The 18,237-nt window shown below is 43.4% G+C and overlaps 1 protein-coding gene and 1 long non-coding RNA gene across 7 annotated transcripts in view; one reads left to right on the top strand and one right to left on the bottom strand.

The window, feature by feature from the left end:
- Positions 1-18,237, top strand: part of AUTS2 (activator of transcription and developmental regulator AUTS2) — a 1,112,861-nt gene that overhangs the window by 853,323 nt on the left and 241,301 nt on the right. The window lies entirely within an intron of this gene.
- Positions 1-18,237, bottom strand: part of LOC309646275 — a 638,120-nt gene that overhangs the window by 509,773 nt on the left and 110,110 nt on the right. The window contains exons 2-3 of one of the 2 annotated variants that reach the window (XR_014255235.1): positions 8,468-13,829; positions 7,704-7,816 (exon numbers count right to left, since the gene is read on the bottom strand). This is a non-coding gene — a long non-coding RNA (uncharacterized lncRNA). Of the gene's footprint in view, positions 1-7,703; positions 7,817-8,467; positions 17,529-18,237 lie in introns of those variants that run through there. The other variant, XR_014255236.1, reaches the window with a different exon arrangement.

Below are 18,237 nucleotides of genomic sequence, written 5' to 3'. Positions count from 1 at the left end.
TAAATGCCAGGAGCTCTCGCCATCACCTTGACACCTGAAACACGGCTCCCACATTTCCAAATGCTCCCTGAGGAGAGGTGAGGGAAGAGGGAGAGCCCAGGGGACAGAGGGGCAGCCTTCTTTCTGTAGACTGGGTGCAGCCAACCCATTATTTCACTTAGAATCCTGACTAAATTGTTCAACACATTTTTTTAAATATTATTTATTTATTTTTGGCTGCATTGGGTCTTTGTTGCTGCACGTGGCTTTCTCTAGTTGCGGTGAGCGGGGGCTACTCTTCGTTGCGGTACGCGGGCTTCTCATTGCGGTGGCTTCTCTTGTTGCGGAGCACAGGCTCTAGAGCGCAGGCTCAGTAGTTGTGGCGCACGGGCTTCGTTGCTCCGCGGCATGTGGGGATCTTCCCAGACCAGGGATTGAACCCATGTCCCCTGCGTTGGCAGGCGGATTCTTAACCACTGCGCCACCAGGGAAGTCCCCTTTCAACACAATTTGGAAAGAGAACAAACGTTGGTCCTCAAAGGAGGTGCCTGACCCTGGTCCAGTACGTTGTCACGTGTTAACCCAACTACACCAGCCATTTATGCATCTGTTTGTGTCACTGAATAGTAACAGTGCAGTGAGACTTACACGTTTTAGGTCTAGAACTAGATTTACAAGTCAGTAAACTGTAGTGCGAGTCTGTGTGTTTATGATGAGCCATGTGTGGGACACAGACAGGTTGAAAATTGGCCCAAATGCAGAGAACGTTGTCACTACCAACAACACTACCAACAAAGAATTACTTTTTAAGAACACATTTCTTTTTTCTTTTTTTTTAAAATTTTACACCGACCATCCCCCCTCTGCTAAACAATCGAGATTGCTTGTTTGTTGAACTTAGCTGGCAATGACTTTATAATGAGAACAAAACCTATTTTGAAATTTTCAGTCTGAGATTTTCATTAATTTGAGGTCATGAATTTTTTTTTTATTTTATGTATTTTTTTCACAGCAGGTTCTTCTTAGTTATCCATTTTATACATCTTAGTGTATACATGTCAATCCCAATCTCCCAGTTCATCCCACCCCCCCGCCACTTTCCCCCCTTGGTGTCCGTACGTTTGTTCTCTACATCTGTGTCTCTATTTCTGCCCTGCAAACCTGTTCATCTGTACCATTTTTCTAGGTTCCACGTATATGTGTTAATATACGATATTTGTTTTTCTCTTTCTGATGAGAAGTCATGAATTTTAAGCTCTGTTATAAAAATCTTTTAATGCTTTCCTCTGTATTTAGACATTTTCTCATCTGCCCCTTTGCATGTTGCTGTATGGAGGTTGAGTACATAGATTTGTCGTAAATTAAATATGAAAGCTTTATAGACTGTTTTTATTTCCTTCGGTTTGTTCTCCCTCTTCCAGCTCCTAATAGCCTCATGCACAGGCTTTAAAGGGAGGCAAGTTTAGAGAATTTTAATGCAGAGCGTTTACGGGAATGGGGCGAGGGGAGCTGCACTGACCCCGTATCACACCTTTGCCACACAATCTCAGGCTTCTGTTGAAACTATTCTGGAAGATATCTGTTCTCCCCAGAAGCTGTCCTGCATTGTCAGTGAAAAGGTATTAGGTGCAGGTGTCAAACATGACTAATGAGGCATGAGGAGTCGACAGCAAAATAACAGAGATTAGAGGTACAGAGGACTTGTGACTGAAGTGTGAATAGCAGTGTAGATGTGTGACTGACACAAAAAAGAGGGAGACGGGCTCGGAGGAGCAGTACCTATCACGCTTGTGCGAAGGATGGGCAATTTCAATTACTGCATTGATATCTCCTCATACGCTGTAGCGGGTGAGAAAAAAAAATCTCAGTTGTTTTTTCTCTTTAAATGATGAGCTTCCAGCAAGTGTTCAGGCTTGGCAACAAAATTCCCAAAATTCTTCTAAGACAAGCCAGAGTCATCTTTTGCTGTTTTTCAGATTCACACAACTTGTTTTATTGTCAGAAAGGACGGGATGTATTTTGCTCATTAACTTTCCTTGTCATCAGAACATCATGGTAATAGTGCTGTGTCCACGGGTGTACACTTCCCTCCAAGCTAATCAAGTTGTATACGTTAATTGCGCACAGCTTTATGTGTGAAAGAGAGACAGTGCAGTGTTCTCCTACTCAGGGGCCCACAAGAGCTCTGATTGGTGTATTGTGCCTTCCTGAAGCCTGTATTCTAAATGGAGGAGACCAAGAAAACAAATCAAAGAACAGTACCATTAGGTGTGTCAAAGGCTACACCGGAGTAGAGCGACACACTGCAGCAGTTGGGAGATTCCAAGGGAGCTAGCAGGGCCCGAGGCTCAAACTCCAGTGAATCACGTGACTTTGGGGCGTTGTTTTCTCTAGTGGCTCTGCAGAGCCTGACTCTGGGCCTTCACCCCATCGGTGCTCACTGAATGACAATCATTGTATTTTTATTTGTTCATTAGCCTCAGGGGAGACTACCAAAGAGATGAATTTTAAGAACTGCCTTGTTGGATAAGAAGCAGGCGTCTAGGCAAGAAGGAAGAGAGAAGCAGAAGCAAAATGAAACCAGGTGGGGGATGCTTTCCTCCCCGCCCCCCCGGTCCTTTTTGCCAGTTCTCCCAGAGCAGAGAAGGAGATGAAGTTAATGTGAAGAATGTTGATCCTCTTAAAAGCGTCTCCAAATGATAGACCCAGGACAGGTTTCTAAACAGCTGTGATTCAGATTAGAGGCAGGGACTTGATGTATTGCCCCCATTAGAAAGTGTCCTAATGGAAAGGGCCTGCACTTCTCTGGGTCCCATCTGAATTAAACAATTGGAGTATTTTAAATCAAGGGTCATAAGTGTCAACAAGATGAAGAGCTTTGCCTCTTGATTAAAAGAGGCCTATAAGTTACTTAGGAAGTCCTTGCTGGCGCGAGCTGCACGTGCTGACTCTTCTGAAGCACTGTTTGTGTATTTTGGGGGTTTTTTTAACTTTAGTGAAGTATAGTTGATTTACAATGTTGTGTTTAATTTCTGCTGTATGAAGCATCATTACACCCAGGGTAAGTCCAGCTGTTGTCCCGAGGAGAGAGCAGGAAACTGAGACTACAAATGCAGCTGGAGAATTTAAATCACACACTCTTGGGGAGAATTGAACCCACGGACCATGGGGTTCGGGAGCAGTAGTGCCTCTCAGATTTCTCTGCCAAATTATCCCCATGGCAGGGATCACATAATCCCGAGCAGGCTGGGATGGGAACCCAAGTGGTCCACTTCCATTTCATAACACATTTGTGTTTGCCTCAGTGTCAGTAATGTCTCAGTTACCTGTCAGGTTAATTACCAACCCCTCCTTCCCAGTCTTAAAGTCACGCTCCAGGACCAGACACTGTCCTTGAAATTGGTGTCCCTCCAGGCATACTGCTTTGCACCCAGTTTGAGAAGCACTGGCACAGCAGAAGCCCCCAGAGCCCCACGTGCAGTCTTGCGTCCAGCAGAGTCCCTCGAGTGTCCTTTTCACCCCTTGGCCTGAAGATAATGCTGAAGTCACAGTCCTAGTGGAAGGCTGCAGACTTGCCAAGAATAAAAGGAGAACAGGAGGGGGTGCGCAGGGGGAGAGCAGAGCCTCAGCAGCAGTAGTGAGGGCGACGGCGTCTGGAGCAAGAGGCAACAGATGTCTCTAGGTAGATGCCCTTATGGCAACTCTTCTGGAGAGAGAGGAAAATCCCAGTAATAATAACAGGGTTACAACAAATGAAAATTGGAAAATAAACAGATGGAACATGCCTCATAGTTTAGCTTTTATCATCAATAATTCTGAATCTGCAAGTGAATATGGCTGGTGTCGAAACCATCTGCCTTTCACTTTAAGATCCTGTGTGGAATCCTATTCTCCACCCAGGGGAGAGTGGGGGGAGGCGGGAGAGGGAGGAAGAGGGGGAGAGGATCATTATTCTCAGCTGTCCTGTCAAAACAAACATGTGATCGCACCTCGTGGAAAGGTCAAGTGCAGGTGGACACCATCCATCTCTAGAGACTGAAGTCAGCAGACGTCACCCACTGTGCTCTTTCCGGGCTTGGGAGGACCCCTTCTGGCTGCCCTTCTGATTTCAAGTGTAAGCGCCTTAAAGGCAGGCTCCCTGCTTCTTCTCACAGTCTGGGATGGGCATCCGGTGTTGAATCTCTACGGGGAGGATTAACTCAATGCAGTGCATGGTGCTCCCAGCCCCTGCTGCGTTCCCCTCTGTCTTTCAAATATTTTGGAGGCTTAGCTGCGGTCCCAAACTGTGCTGTGGATATGGAATGCCACGAGAGGATGGGAAAGAGATCTTCCTGCCACAGGGAGTTAGAATCTGGTGAAACTGGAATATCCAAGACAGGAGGAGGCTGCTGATTCTGGGTGATTACCAACCCAAATCAAACCTTGTCTTAATCACCCACTTTTTGAAAATTAGCTTTTTATTCAGAAGGCGGTTATCATCACAGCCTTAAGGAAATACATTTAAATGGCAGGTCACCCACAAACTCAGCTTTAGCCTGTTGTACCTCACGTGCCCCCTTTCCCTAGACTAACCTGAGAAACATAGAATGAAGCTTTTATCACTTAGTAAATTGTTTCATCAGGAAGACTATATGTGAGGTGCAGATGAGTGTGGAATTTTTTTGTTTTTTTTAACATGACAGCAGCTGGCTTTTTTATTGAGCTTTCCTGAACATTAAAAAAATAGATAACTAAAACATAAAAACCAACCAAAAATATCTAAGGGGGGTTTCTGAGAAGTATGTGTGTGTATGCACATGGGCATGTGTGTCCACAAATACCAAGGTATTCCAAAAACTTTTAATTTTTTAAGTGTTGACTACTGTTTGTTCATACCCCAGTGGTGTTAACAAGCAGTGGATTGGTAGTGACAATCACACTGTCTCCAGCACTTCCAGCAGAGGCTTGATTTAATCGAAGACCTGTCATTTATTATTCCGTTGTGCAGTTCCAGGGGGGTAGCTAACTGATCAAGCTCTGGCTCCTGGGAGCAGGGGGCTTTTTTTTTGTTGTTGTTATGTCTAAATCCTCAATACAAATTGCAGTATTTCTGGGCTCCCAGCGGGACCCATTAGAGCCTGTGGGGCATTAACGATCATTAATAGTGCTGTCAGAGAGGAAGGGGATGGGGGAGGGAAGGCAAGGAAGGGAGGAAGACGGGAGGGAGAGGAGGGGGTGCAGAAGAGTAGCCAGGGAGTTGTGTAGCTTTTTCAGAAGTGGAAAATTAGTACATCTGCTTTGTTCATAGTACCCAATGTTTGGTGTGTGCTAGCAGGCATCTTTAATTAGGTAGGTTAGTACCAGCCAAGTATTTACTTCCCTGTATTGAAATCCTTCATGTGGCTCAAATCCCACTTCCCCTTCCTCATCCTTTTCCCTGCCTCCCCAGTGTCTTCCTCTCCCCAAGTCAGTCTTAAATCTCCAACTCCAAAAATGAAGCAGAAGGGGACTGAGGAGTGGGGAGAGTGATTCCCTTCAAAACAGCGCGCGCAAACACACACACACACACACACACACACACACACACACACACACACGTTACAGCTGTAATTTACTACCTTGCCTGTGATATCCCATTAACTGTGATTCCTTTTAAAGTGTTTAAGTGTATAGTAATCAGGTAGAAATGTTTTAATCACTTACTAACAAGCTTCCTTACCAGGGCTGTGAAGAGAGGCTTAGGTATTAATTAGGATAACATGCTAATGTTTGCATTTTAGGTCTGCTACTATTGTGAGCCAGAGGACCCTGACCTGGGGTCCTGTTCAGAACTAAAGCCTTTTTCAAGAATCTTCCTTCTCTCAGAACCCCATGTCTATACCAGGCTGACTCTCCTTTGCTTCCTTAAGGTTGTATGTTTTCCTCCTGTCTCTTCATTTTCCCTTTGAATCTCAGATTCTTGAATTCTCATCTTCTATCATATTCCCAAACCACAGAGAGGAATTTTTCTGAACTAATAATAAGTATGCATTACGTGTCCCTTCCTTTCTTCACCCCAGCACTGCATGCCCATGAGGTACTAAACACTGTGCTTGACACAGGGACTGCAGTGGAGAGAAGGAAAACCAGGGCATCCTTCCTGCCCTCGTGGAGCTTCTGCTGTGGCGGGAGAGGAATCCCATGGAGTCATGTAGAATCACAACAGTGGTGCACAGCAGAGGCACAGGGGCTATGAGAAATTGTAAGGCATTCTGACCCAGGGAAGGTTGGGGGAAATGTCCTATGGAAGCTCCAGGTGAGTGGGATAAAGGAAAAGCAGGTTCGTAATTACTTTGTTCTAGATACCATACTATGTGAGGCGTTTTTCCATGAACGAATTCAGCTGATCCTTACACCAAGCCGAGAGCATAAGGAGGGCTCTCCAATTTACAGATGAGGCCACTAAGGTTTAGAGGAAGATGAGCTGCCTGTCGTATCCAGTGTAAGCCCACAGCACAGCTCCTGGCTAAGTGACCCCGGGTGCTGAGAGCTTGGCCCTTGGAAGGTAACTATTCCATTTTCTCTTTTTCACCTCTTTTGGCATCTTTGAGCCCAGATAAGCCAGGCTGACTGGCTGAGCCATTTAGCTCTCACGGAGGCCTCAGAGTGGTGTTGTGTGCTGCACACATGGCAGGGACAAATGCCTGGCTTGCTGGGGCTTCCCAAGTTAGGCAAGACAGATACAAGAGAAGTGAGTAGGCCCCTCAGTCCATGGTCTCCAGTGTGGAAGAAATACCACATTTCTTTGCCTCCTTAAATTTTCTGCTTGCAACAGCACTCCTGAAGGGAACTTGAACTTGAGTAACTCCTGGTGCTACATCAGGGTTGTGTCCGGGGCCAGTGTCCTACCACTTGCCAAAGGATTTTTTTTTTTTTTTAAGAGACTATAAATTTATTTATTTATTTATTTTTGGCTGTGTTGGGTCTTCCTTTCTGCGCGACGGCTTTCTCTAGTTGCGGCGAGCGGGAGCCACTCTTCATCGCGGTGCGCGGGCCTCTCACTATCGCAGCCTCCCTTTTTGCGGAGCACAGGCTCCAGACGTGCAGGCTCAGTAGTTGTGGCTCATGGGCCCAGTTGCTCCGCGGCATGTGGGATCCTCCCAGCCCAGGGCTCGAACCCGTGTCCCCTGCATTGGCAGGCAGATTCTCAACCACTGCGCCACTAGGGAAGCCCCCTGCCAAAGGATTTTGAAGTCTGGAAGTCCTCTGTGCTCTGCGTCCCCCAGCTCACTATCAGGACACTGCTCATCCCAATCCGCACGAACACGCCGGGAGCCGGGGATGGCTGTCCTTCCTAGGGTCTTGCTTCCTCCTGTGGGCTGCCCCCAGAAAAGGGCCCGAGTCCCTGGTGCTCTGAAAACAGCCGTCTCCATCCTGGGCGAATCTTTTTCTAGTCTTAGTGAAGCCCCTCCCCATATCTCAGGCACTAGCCTTCTGGCCTCAAACTTGATCTTCCTTGTTCAAATAGATTTTGGTGGCCTTTAAACTCAGCGCCAGAATTATTAGCAATGGAAGAAACCTAGCTTCCTTTTCCTCTAGAATGAAGTGTGGGGAAACACTTTCATTCCTTGTTTCCAGTAACACAGTGGTTCTCAAAGTGTGGTCCAGGTATTCAGGGGGCAGGAATCCTTAAGACCCTTTCAGGAATTCCACAAGGCCCAAACTACTTTCGTTGTAATATGGCATTATTTGCCTTTTTCACCTACCTTCATTCTCTCACATGTAGAGACATTCTCTTTCATGTACAGTAGAGTTTTCCAGACATGTGATTGAAACAAATTGAATGCAAAAGCAGATATGAGAATCCAGGTGTCTTCTACTAAAACAGACATAAGATTTGCAAAAATGTAAAATAATGCTACTCTTCTCACTAATTTTTTAATTCTTGAAAATATAGTTATTTTTAATAAAAGTATAATTATTTTTATTAAAATATGTTTTTGTTAAAGTGTGATAGGTTTATTTTTTAATGAATTAATAGACATTTTACAATCTTTTCCGTTTTAATTTTTAATAAGATAACCATCAGTAGATATAACACACATAAACAGTAGCTTTTTAGAAGCCCTCAAAAAAGAGTGTAAAGGGGTCCTGAGGCCAAAACATAGAAAGGGAAGAAAAACCAAAACAGTCAAATTTCCGTATAAAACCAGCCTTGCCACATTGACAACTTCCAATTTGGATTGTGTCATCCAATGAGAGGAGGAGTTATTTGGACACTTTTGCCTTTCTTTCTCCTTTTTTCTTCTTCAAATCTGAAGAGTCCATCAGAAAATAGCCCCCTAAACCCAGGTAATCACACACCCCAGTTTCCCTGGCACAGTCCCAGCTCGTGTATGTTTTTTGTGCCAGCATAATAAGAGCTCCCCCTTTGGCTCTCAAAGGTGTCCCAGTTTGGTTGATAAATTATAGGTCAGCCTACCTGAACCCCCCTCAACTTCATGAGCTTATACATGACAAAGTAACATACCAATCTTTCTGTAATTCAGAGAGTTAAGAAGGAGCTCCATTTGGATCAATCGGCAGGATGTGGCGGGCGGGGTGTGTTTCTGTGTGACCTTCCTCTTCCAGCTCTGAGTGTGGGGCTCCATATGGTTCTCTCAGCTGGCCGCTGGGCAGTCAGCTCTTCACCTTTAAGGTAGCGGTGAGACAGTGGGCCACGTGCTCAGAGAGCTCATCAGCAGCTAGCAGTTCAGATGACCCCCATGTTCATTTGATATTGGCGACACAGAGGCGTTTGCAGGGCTTTTTCTGGACGTTGCTAAGCCTGCTGAGTCTAAGATTTCAAAAGCTGTTTTGAGCTACTTGATTCAGAGGTGAAGCCAGACCACTTGGAGAGAAGCGTGAAATTCTTTGGAGTTCTTCAACTCACTTGTGACTCTATAAAAATTATCCAGGGCTCAGAAGCAAGGAAGCAGGTGACGACGACGCTTCAAATGGCCCTCCTGCCTCCACGGCCCCTTGCAGATCAGGGGCTGAGGCAGCCCATGAAGCCTTCTTTCCTTCCCCCTCCTCAGTGGGAAAATGTCCGTTGCTTCTCATAATGTTAGCTTCCAAGATATGGGGTGTACTTGAAATACCGCCCCCCAACAGAAGGCCGAGATCCTTGTTAAACAGGAAACCTCTCTCTCTCAGGTTCTGGGCCCAGGAGCACGGAAATTGGAATTCTTTTAAATTGACCATATGGTTAGTTCTGTGGCTTTGTGAAGCTATAAATCAGTGGAGGTGTAACCCAGCAGAAATGTCACCAGAGGAAATAATTTCCTTTGGCTTTTCCTCTTGTTACTTTCCAAAACTCACTTCTAAAAAAAAAAAAATTTAACCCATGCAGCTTTTACTATATTATAGACATTGGTGTGAGGTAAGGGAGGCCACACAGTCTTGGACAAGTGAGCAGGGGTCAGGCGGATCCAACAGTTTCGGCCACGTTCTGAGAGCTCACAATTTGGCTTTGGCTGGTGCCAGCAATTACAAAAGAGGCCTACTCAGCTTTAAGCACTCAAGTGTTGATGGACAAAGTGCTAGTTTAACAGATCTGTGTAATGGGGAACAGGTGAATAAATACAGAATTAGTGCGCCCTTCACAGTAACAGCCTTATTATCACATGTTATGCAGGGTTTTTGCCTCCATTTGACAACTTGGGTCGTGTAAAAATTTTTAAGTAACACAACATGGAGGAAACCCTTCATAACAAAGAATTGAAACAATTAATTAAGATTTATAAAATCGCTGGGCGGCTGTGATCTGTCAACCAAAGTGGCTATTTCTGATCAGGTCCACAGCCTCCTAAATGAATAAATGGAGAAACAGCCCCAGAAGCCACAGCCTCCATAAGAGGCACAATTGTTGTCCATAACTGGAGACAGCAAAAGCCTGCGTACAAAGAGCATTCCATTATGAGAGTGAGAATGTAATAAAGGGACAGTTTTGAGTCTGCCCAGCCTGGAAGGCATGTTACTTATCCTCCCACCCTCAACACGATGCCCACACCCGAAGCCAACCACACGGATGAAGCTTACTCCGCTCGTAAATGGTTGCTGTAATCCACCTTTTGCTCGTAGGGGAGTGTTTTAGTCCTGGCCTAATGCCCTTATTAAAAGGAAGCACTATTGAGGAAGAGGTCATCTACTTTTCCTTTGAATCACCCTACAATTTATTGATTTGTTTTATAATTTTTAAATTATATAAATCATGTCCTCCACACATATCCTTTTGAAAGTTGCTTTCTTAGCAACACATTGTGTTTTAGATGTTTATTTTAAGTAGAGCTCCAGTTTATTTTAACTGCTGTGTATTACTTCATGGTACGGATAAACCATGCTTTATTAATCCTCCTGTTGGTGGATATTTAGAGTGTCTCCCATTTTTAGTAGTATGAAGAATTCTGTAATGAACCAGGGTTTCTTTATATCAAGGATCGGATGGGCAGGGTCCTAAGGTGTGGGCAGCTTGACCTGACTGCTTATTGCTAGTTGCTGTCTACAGCGGTTGAATCTGTTTCCACATCCTGAAAGTGTGTGAGAGTTCCCTTTGCCCGCGTCTTGCACAACAATTTACTCTCAGTAGACATTGGAATATTTGCCTGATGGGTATAAAATCCTGTCTCACTATTACTATAATTTGGATTTTCCCAATTACTAGTGAAATTGAGCATCTTTTTACATATCTATAGGCTATTCAACATATTGATGTATTTTGCCTATTTTTTAAATTAGTTTGCTTGAATTTTTTTTTTTTTTTGTCCTTTAGAGTTTTTTTGTATAATCTGGGTAGAATTTGTTTTTTCAGTTATGTACTTTGTAACCGTTCATTGTTTCCTTTATTCTTTTTGTAGAGTAGCAGAAGATGTAGCCAAATAGGCAAGTTGGAAGCTCTAAGGGAAAGAGTCTGTGGGTGACGCTCAGGACCGGAGAATCTCTCCTGTAGGCAGTGGGGAGCCATTGCCGGGTATCAGAATGAGTATAATGGTCAGATTCCCTTTAGGAAGAAAAGTATAGCAGCAGAACAAAGTATGCATTAAGGAGAGGAGAGACTAAAGAAAGTGATGCCAATTAAGAGGCTTTTTGCAAGAATCCAGGCGAAAAATAATGAGAGTGTGACCCAAACCATGGCAGTGCCTCCGCAGAGGATTTCCAAGGATTCCTGGGAATCATTTGGGAATTGGATTGGAGGGCGGTGGTGAGACTTCAGAGGAGCGCTTGCATCCGCCGTCTCCTCTTGATTCACAAAGTTGCTTTCACGTCTTGCCTTAGTGAGGGTGGTTTCCAAAAGACTTGGCCACCAAAGTCTACTCACCGGCTTAGAAACCTGTGGGTCCTTGATGTCCAGTTAGATTTCCCTCATCCCAGCAGGACAGTCTGCCCAGAATTGACAGATCTTAATTCTCCCCTTGGCCCTCACTTGTTCCCTTCCTGCCACCTTGTCTGCCTCTCCCTGTCTCTCCCTCTCTCTCTCTCTTTTCTTAAAAATTTTATTTCCCATTTTAAATCTTGCAGAATATAATACAATAAGCATTAAATCATGCAAATTGGTCTAGGTTACATTTTGAAAAATGTTAAGAGGAAACTGTTAAGAGACCAGTTTCTGACAGGCAATGCATTTTAAAGTTGAGGGATTTGAAATATTTCAGCAGTGGACCTAAAACAGCATTATAAATTAGTTCAACTTATCAGCCCTAAACAGAATTATTCATCTTCCAAAAGGGTATTTCATGGCCGCTGGGCCCAAACGATCGTTCACCTTCATTTTTGCCCTGCTCTAAGGGTAGGTCTCACTTTACTGAATTCTCCTGATTCATTACTGTGTGTTACTTTATGAATTTTTTATCAGCATTTTAATAGCTCTTTCAGATGATTGAATGTAACTGATCCTTGTAGCAGAACACTGATTGAACAGAAAGACAGTAATGTATGTCGTAGGGGTTAGCTTCAAGCCAAGCAACAGAGTTTTTTACCTATAAGATATGCTTTTCTGCCTCAGTAAGAGTCTCTGCATATAGGAGCCCCCTATTCCTCTCACACACCTGCACCTTGCTTCTCCATCAGGACTGGGGAAGGAATCTGGCATTTTCAGTCGCAAGCATGGCACTGCAAGCAAAGAGGGGGGAAAATCAGTGCCAGTCTGAAACATCCTCTTTTTGTCGATCAAAAGTATGAAGGTATTATGGTTTCCAGGGTTCTTAGGATAAGAGAAGGGTATTAGGCTTGCGCAGACCAGTGGGAGGAGAGTCTGTGGGAAGAGCTGAGTGTGAATCTTGGCTGTCAGTTACTTGCTGTGTGACCTTGGGCACTTTATCCCGTTGTCCTGAGTGTTTTTTCACTCCCTGTAGATCAGAATAACCCACCTTTCTCAGCTGTTGTAAGGATTAAATGAGAAATTGTATTTGAAAGTCCCAGGCACACAGCAGGCCCTCAGGAAATGTTTGTTACATATGAATAATGTACATGAAAGCACTTTTAAACTTTCAAAGCACTGTACAAATATGTTATTAATTTATATTAATAACTCATGCCAGAGTGATACTTGAGCAACAAAGGGGTAGACTTCCACTTGGGGTACTGGATGCTAAGTTGATCCTTTTGAAATTGCCATTTACTGATACAAAAATGGTCAAGTATCAGTCATTTGGTATGGTTCAACCTATTTTATATCATTTGATCATATGTAACTTTTTTGTGATTAAAATGAAAAAAATTGTGGGGGATTTGTTTGGGGAGTTAAGAATTATACTGCTGCTTATTACAGATAAGTAAATACAATCCTGTCTATAGGTGAGAAAACTGAGGTCCAGGCCACAGTGGTCATAAATAGTAGATTTAAGAACAACCCAGTTTTCATTCCTGGATCCCTGGACTTATGCACTACATCACACAGCCTTACTGAGGATGGGATTTGTTCACTCAGCAAATACATAACAGAGATCAGAAGAGAGCCTAGGTCCTCTTAAGCCTTGACTAGGACTCTTTCTTCTATATATGCCAAGCTTTGTGAAGCACCCAACACCAGGTAATTCCCAAGAGGGCTCCCTCAGCAACTGACTGACCTAGAACGGCAACTAGAGGCAAGTCTGAATGGGTTTTCGACATTGGTACAGTGGGTTTGGTGATCAGATTAGTGGACTCTTGCCTGAATCTTAGCTCACAAATCCCAGCTACCATCCCATGTTTGGTATCTCTTCTACCCGGGAAAGAACCCCAGTTGGGGTTGACAGGAGTTAGTAGAGAATCTGCAGGAGAACCAACTGGAGCACTGTATTGCTGGGTATCTTGCATATGATCTGTGTCCAGCTAAGTTAATGATAGAAATTGCTCCCTTTCTCAAGCTTTAAAAGTCATAGATCAATCCAGAAAAAATATAGAAATGGAAAAAAGGACAGGCATAAAATAAATGAAAGTTACACATCTTATTTAGCAAATGAAAATATAGCCATTTGCATAGATATTTTCTCTGTGAAATGCTGATAAAATACTTGAATCACCAATACCTTTATTTGCTTCCTTGCTCCTGTCAACATCTTAATGTGAAATGTAATACCAGTGAACATTTAGAAATAATCTGGCAAAGCCTGAACCACATTTATTTTCATGTCCTTTTTTTATGCTTAAAACTAAGTCTCCAAACGTGCTTTTAAGGGTGTTTTTCACAATATGTATTTTGGTAGGATTGTAGGATTGAAATACAGCATTTTGGGGCAAGCAGGGTACAGAAAGAAGTTATATGAAAGCTGAATAACGATTAGGGGGTTTTATTATTGATTTTCATAATTCTGCTAAATTATGTGGTAAGAGAGGGGTGAATGAAGAAGGAGCACTCTGGAGAAGGTCGTGAACACCTCTTTTCATGCACAGTTACTGCTTAGGGACTTTTTCCCATTAGAAAAAAAAGTCCAAATACTTAAAGCCTTTACTGGCCCTGTTTGCTTTTTCTTTTCCATCAACTCCATATCTTTTTCCCAATTGAAAATTGTTGGGAACCTGCAGTATCAAATAAAAAGGGTGGTATCAACTAGGTCATGGGGAACTCTGGGATTCAAAGGACATGCCTTTGGAAAGATGAAGGACAAACTCTAATATAGTTAAGGAACATTTTAGGTTTGTTGGTTCAACAACTCTTGGAAGAACAGGACTAATGTCTTTCTTTTTGACCAGAAGTCCCACCTTTGAAAGGGAGAGCCCTTCTGAGATTTTAATCTGGTTCTGCATCGCTTTTTTGGTGGGGGGGGGTGGCTGTGCTACAAGGCTTATAGGATCTTAGTTAGTTCCCCGGCCAGGGATCAGGGATGAAACCCAGGCCCTCGGCAGTGAAAGCTCAGAGTCCTAACCACTGGACCACCAGGGAAGTCCCTGGTGCTGCATCCTTTAAAAATATGTTGGATAGAAGGGAGAGAATGGCATGGACATATATACACTACCAAATGTAAAATCGATAGCTAGTGGGAAGCAGCCGCATAGCACAGGGAGATCAGCTCGGTGCTTTGTGACCACCTAGAGGGGTGGGATAGGGAGGGTGGGAGGGAGACACAAGAGGGAGGAGATATGGGGATATATGTATATGTATAGCTGATTCACTTTGTTATACAGCAGAAACTAACACATCATTGTAAAGCAATTATACTCCAATAAAGATGTTAAAAAAAAAAAAAATGTTGGATAGAACTGATGGTGAGCAGATGCCCCAGCCTTTCTCCCCAGGCCAGCCTTGGTGCCTGAAACCAATCACTCTATCACAAGACGAATAAAAGCTATGTCTGAATGCCACTAAAACCAATTAGAATTTAATAGAGAACAGAAACAGAGTGTTAACCATGGTGAACTAACTTTAATATAAGTCCCAGAGCTCAAGAGCAGGCATAATAGCTTGACAAAAACAAAACCTTTTATGGATAGCTTCACATCCCATATGCTACACCCAACAACTCACTTAGATAAGCAGTACGGAGCTTATCGCTCTTTTATAGAAGGGGAGAAATTGAGACTTAGAGAGGTTGTGACTTGCCTAAGGACACAGAAAGTTAGCGACATTGGCAGGGTTCTACTGTATCACTCCACTGACTGTGTCCAACTTTGACCCACTTAGATGTTCTCATCAGCTGTCCATGAGGAAACCCGGAGAAAGAATTAGAGTAGGGATGAATTGCCAAAAGAGGCTGTTGGCTGAGTGCATTATTTTTTTAAACTTTATTGAGATGTAATTTACAAATTATAAATTTGATCCATCTTAAGTTTACAATTCAGTTCTCTTCATATAATGGATACAAACCCTTTTAAGGTACGTGATTTGCAAATATTTTCTCCAAGACTATGACTTGTCTTTTCATTTTCTTAGTGGTGTCTTTTGAAGCCCCATTTATCAATTTTGATGAAGTCCAATTTATCAATTTTCTTTTATGGTACATGCTTTTGTCATAGCTAAGCAAGCTTTGCCCAGTCCAAGGTCTGCTTATTCTTCTGTTTTTCCAAGCCTAGCAGATGCTAGGTGTTTGGTCAGCGAATGGATGAATGAACATGTGTCCCTAACCTTCACCCTTGTACCTTAAATGAAGAACAAGTTCCCAGGTTCTGTATTCTCCGGTTCTGAAATGAGGGTTCTTGTACATATCATGTAGGCATTTATTCTGAAGGCTGATGGAGACGTGATGGCAAAGGACTATAGTATGTGAAGCGCTAAAAGGAAGAAATGTTGAAGGCAGGGAGTACATCCTGCCTTGTGATGTGAACACCAGTCACATCACCGTGACAGCCTCCTCGTGGGGGGCAGTTGGCGTGCCATGTGAGACCAAACATCTCTGTAGGTCAGATCAGCGTCTCCCAAGGGGTCTGAGTCATCTGCAGCTCTGGGACACCTACCAGGCTCTGTGGGAAATCTCTCAAAATTCTTAGACTCTAGTGTTTTGATGATGCTGATGGTTCTCTGTTCAACTTTTTAGCTTTTGTCAAAATATATTACCTACACTCTTGACTTGGTCATACCTACAAAATACACTTACATCTTTACCTTATACTAGATCACTTTTTCCAGTGGGCTTTGATTAGGACCTGAGAAGGCACCTATAGGCAGACTTTGATGCAATGCTTTACTACGATGCAAAGAGGGGAAAAATAAAAGTTCCAGCCTGAGATCTATAGCATTTGTTATTTTAATCTTATCATTCTCCTTTTAAATGGCCCATTAGAGTAGAGATTTCTTGTTGCAGTTTGGAGTCAGATACACGTGGGTGTGATTCTGCTTTTACGAGGAATTTAATAGATTGCTTACCCTCTTAAAGCCTCAGTTTCCTCATCTGTAAAATGAGGCTAATAGTACCAAACTTATAGGGTTACTGAGAGGGTTAAGTAAAATAATGTGTGAAATCTTATTACAGTGCTTAGAGAGGAACTACAAAACAAGCGATAGCTTTATTATAAGTATGATTATGATTATTAGCATTATTATTGCTACAGCTACAATTACTACTACCAAGAAGAGAATTGCCACTCAAGTAAGAACAACTCAGTAGGCACAGTGTTTAAATGAACAGAGATATTTAGTGCATTCTTTCCTTATTTATACCATTACCTGGTGTCATAAAAGTTCTTTGATAGTTTATGAAAAATATACATCAAATAAGTAGCAGTGAACATAGAAAAAGAAAATAGTGACCAAGAACAGAAAATGACAGATATGGAAAACTTAAGGATCAATATAATTACCACAACTGAGCTTCAGATTTGACACTGAGATTCCTGGCAGCAAAGGTCAAATTCACTATGAAATTACTCAGCAAAGGAGACCATCATTTCTTCAAGAATAAAGCTTCTTTCCTAGATAACTTTCTCACGTGGGACTTTATGTAGTGAACAGTATTCCAACAATGTGTTCCTCAAATGCAATAACAGGTTTTATATGACTGCTTCTTCTAGTAACTTCTTTGATAAGAGCAAATGGCGTGACATTAAAATACAGTTCAGTGTCGGCAGTTCTGTGTGGGGCTAAAGTAACACGGCCCTAGTGTGAAGCTGTGAGGTGGTCAGGTTTGATCCATGGACAGAATTTAGAGTGTTTGGAAGAATGGATGAACTGCTTGTCCTTCAAATAATCTTTTGTAAATATTGCCTTTCTCAGCTGGGCTTTTGATAGGAGTTGAAGAGCAGGCAGTTTGAGATTGTATTCTCTGACAAGAGCCTGGTGTGTTTGTATTCTCTGTCGCTGGTCCAGGGCAGAGCCTTACGCCTTAGAAATCAGAAGTGCGGGTGGTGAGGTTGACACCTTATTGTGAAAATTAGACTCCCGCCTGAACGGAGGGCCATTCTACCTCTCCCTAAGAGGAGCTGTGGGAGTAGTTGCGTGCAGATCCAGACTCTTCAAGAATCAGTTCGGGGGTCTATTCTCGCACTCTTGACCAAGTTCTGGGCCTCAGATCAGTGGGTGCGAACCACTGGTTAGGGGTGGATCCAGGAGAGAGGGTGACGGGCTGACAAGTTACATCCGACTGCTGGGAAGTTCAGCCTACCGTGTCTCTTTAGCATCCTTTGAGAGATACCTACGGGTCAAGAAGCAGTCTATACTGGAAACGTTACCTGTGTGGTTCCACGCAAAAGACGGTGAACCATTGCTCTAGTCTGTGTGCAGAATGTTTCCAGCCTAGGTTTCTAGCTGCCCACACTCTGCCAGCAGTAGAAACTCTGTAATTCCTTCACAGGGTTCGAAGTTACATAATTTCTTGGTAGACCCGGCAGATCAACTAGCAGCTCCAAAATTTTCCCTTAAGAAATTAGATGAATGAATCTGCTGAATGAAGTTATTTGAACAAGCCAATTACATGTGGAGGCAAGTCTACTATTTCAGTTTGCTGTAGTTACTACATTCTTTCTGACCACAGATGCCAAGACCATTTATCTGTTGACACTACTTTATGTCAGGGTCTATAAGGAAGAACTGTGATGGGGAGAGAGAGAATAATAAGCAGAAAGGAACCATGGTGATGATCCAGGGCAGTCTTCGCGTTTTCCCCGAGGCCCGGGAAAGTGGTGTGAAGACTTTCTCCACCATATGGCAGCTCAGGTGTGTGTACGAGGGGGGATCAGATAAAGAGTGAAAGTGGCTGTTGGGCTTCTTGGCATCCAGGGGCCACGTCAGCATCGCTAAATGTTCAGCTTGTTCCAGTCCAGGCCTGTGTGCTGATGTTAGCTGGTGGGAGAGCTCTGGGCTGCAAAAAGAAACGGCCTGAACCCAGAGGCCACTTCTTCCTTACACAGGGGAAG

This window comes from Balaenoptera physalus, assembly GCF_965194825.1.
Source record: "Balaenoptera physalus genome assembly, chromosome: 16".
Classification (NCBI taxonomy): domain Eukaryota; kingdom Metazoa; phylum Chordata; class Mammalia; order Artiodactyla; family Balaenopteridae; genus Balaenoptera; species Balaenoptera physalus.
Note: the sequence above shows the minus strand (reverse complement) of the source record. Positions and strands in the feature narration are given on the sequence as shown.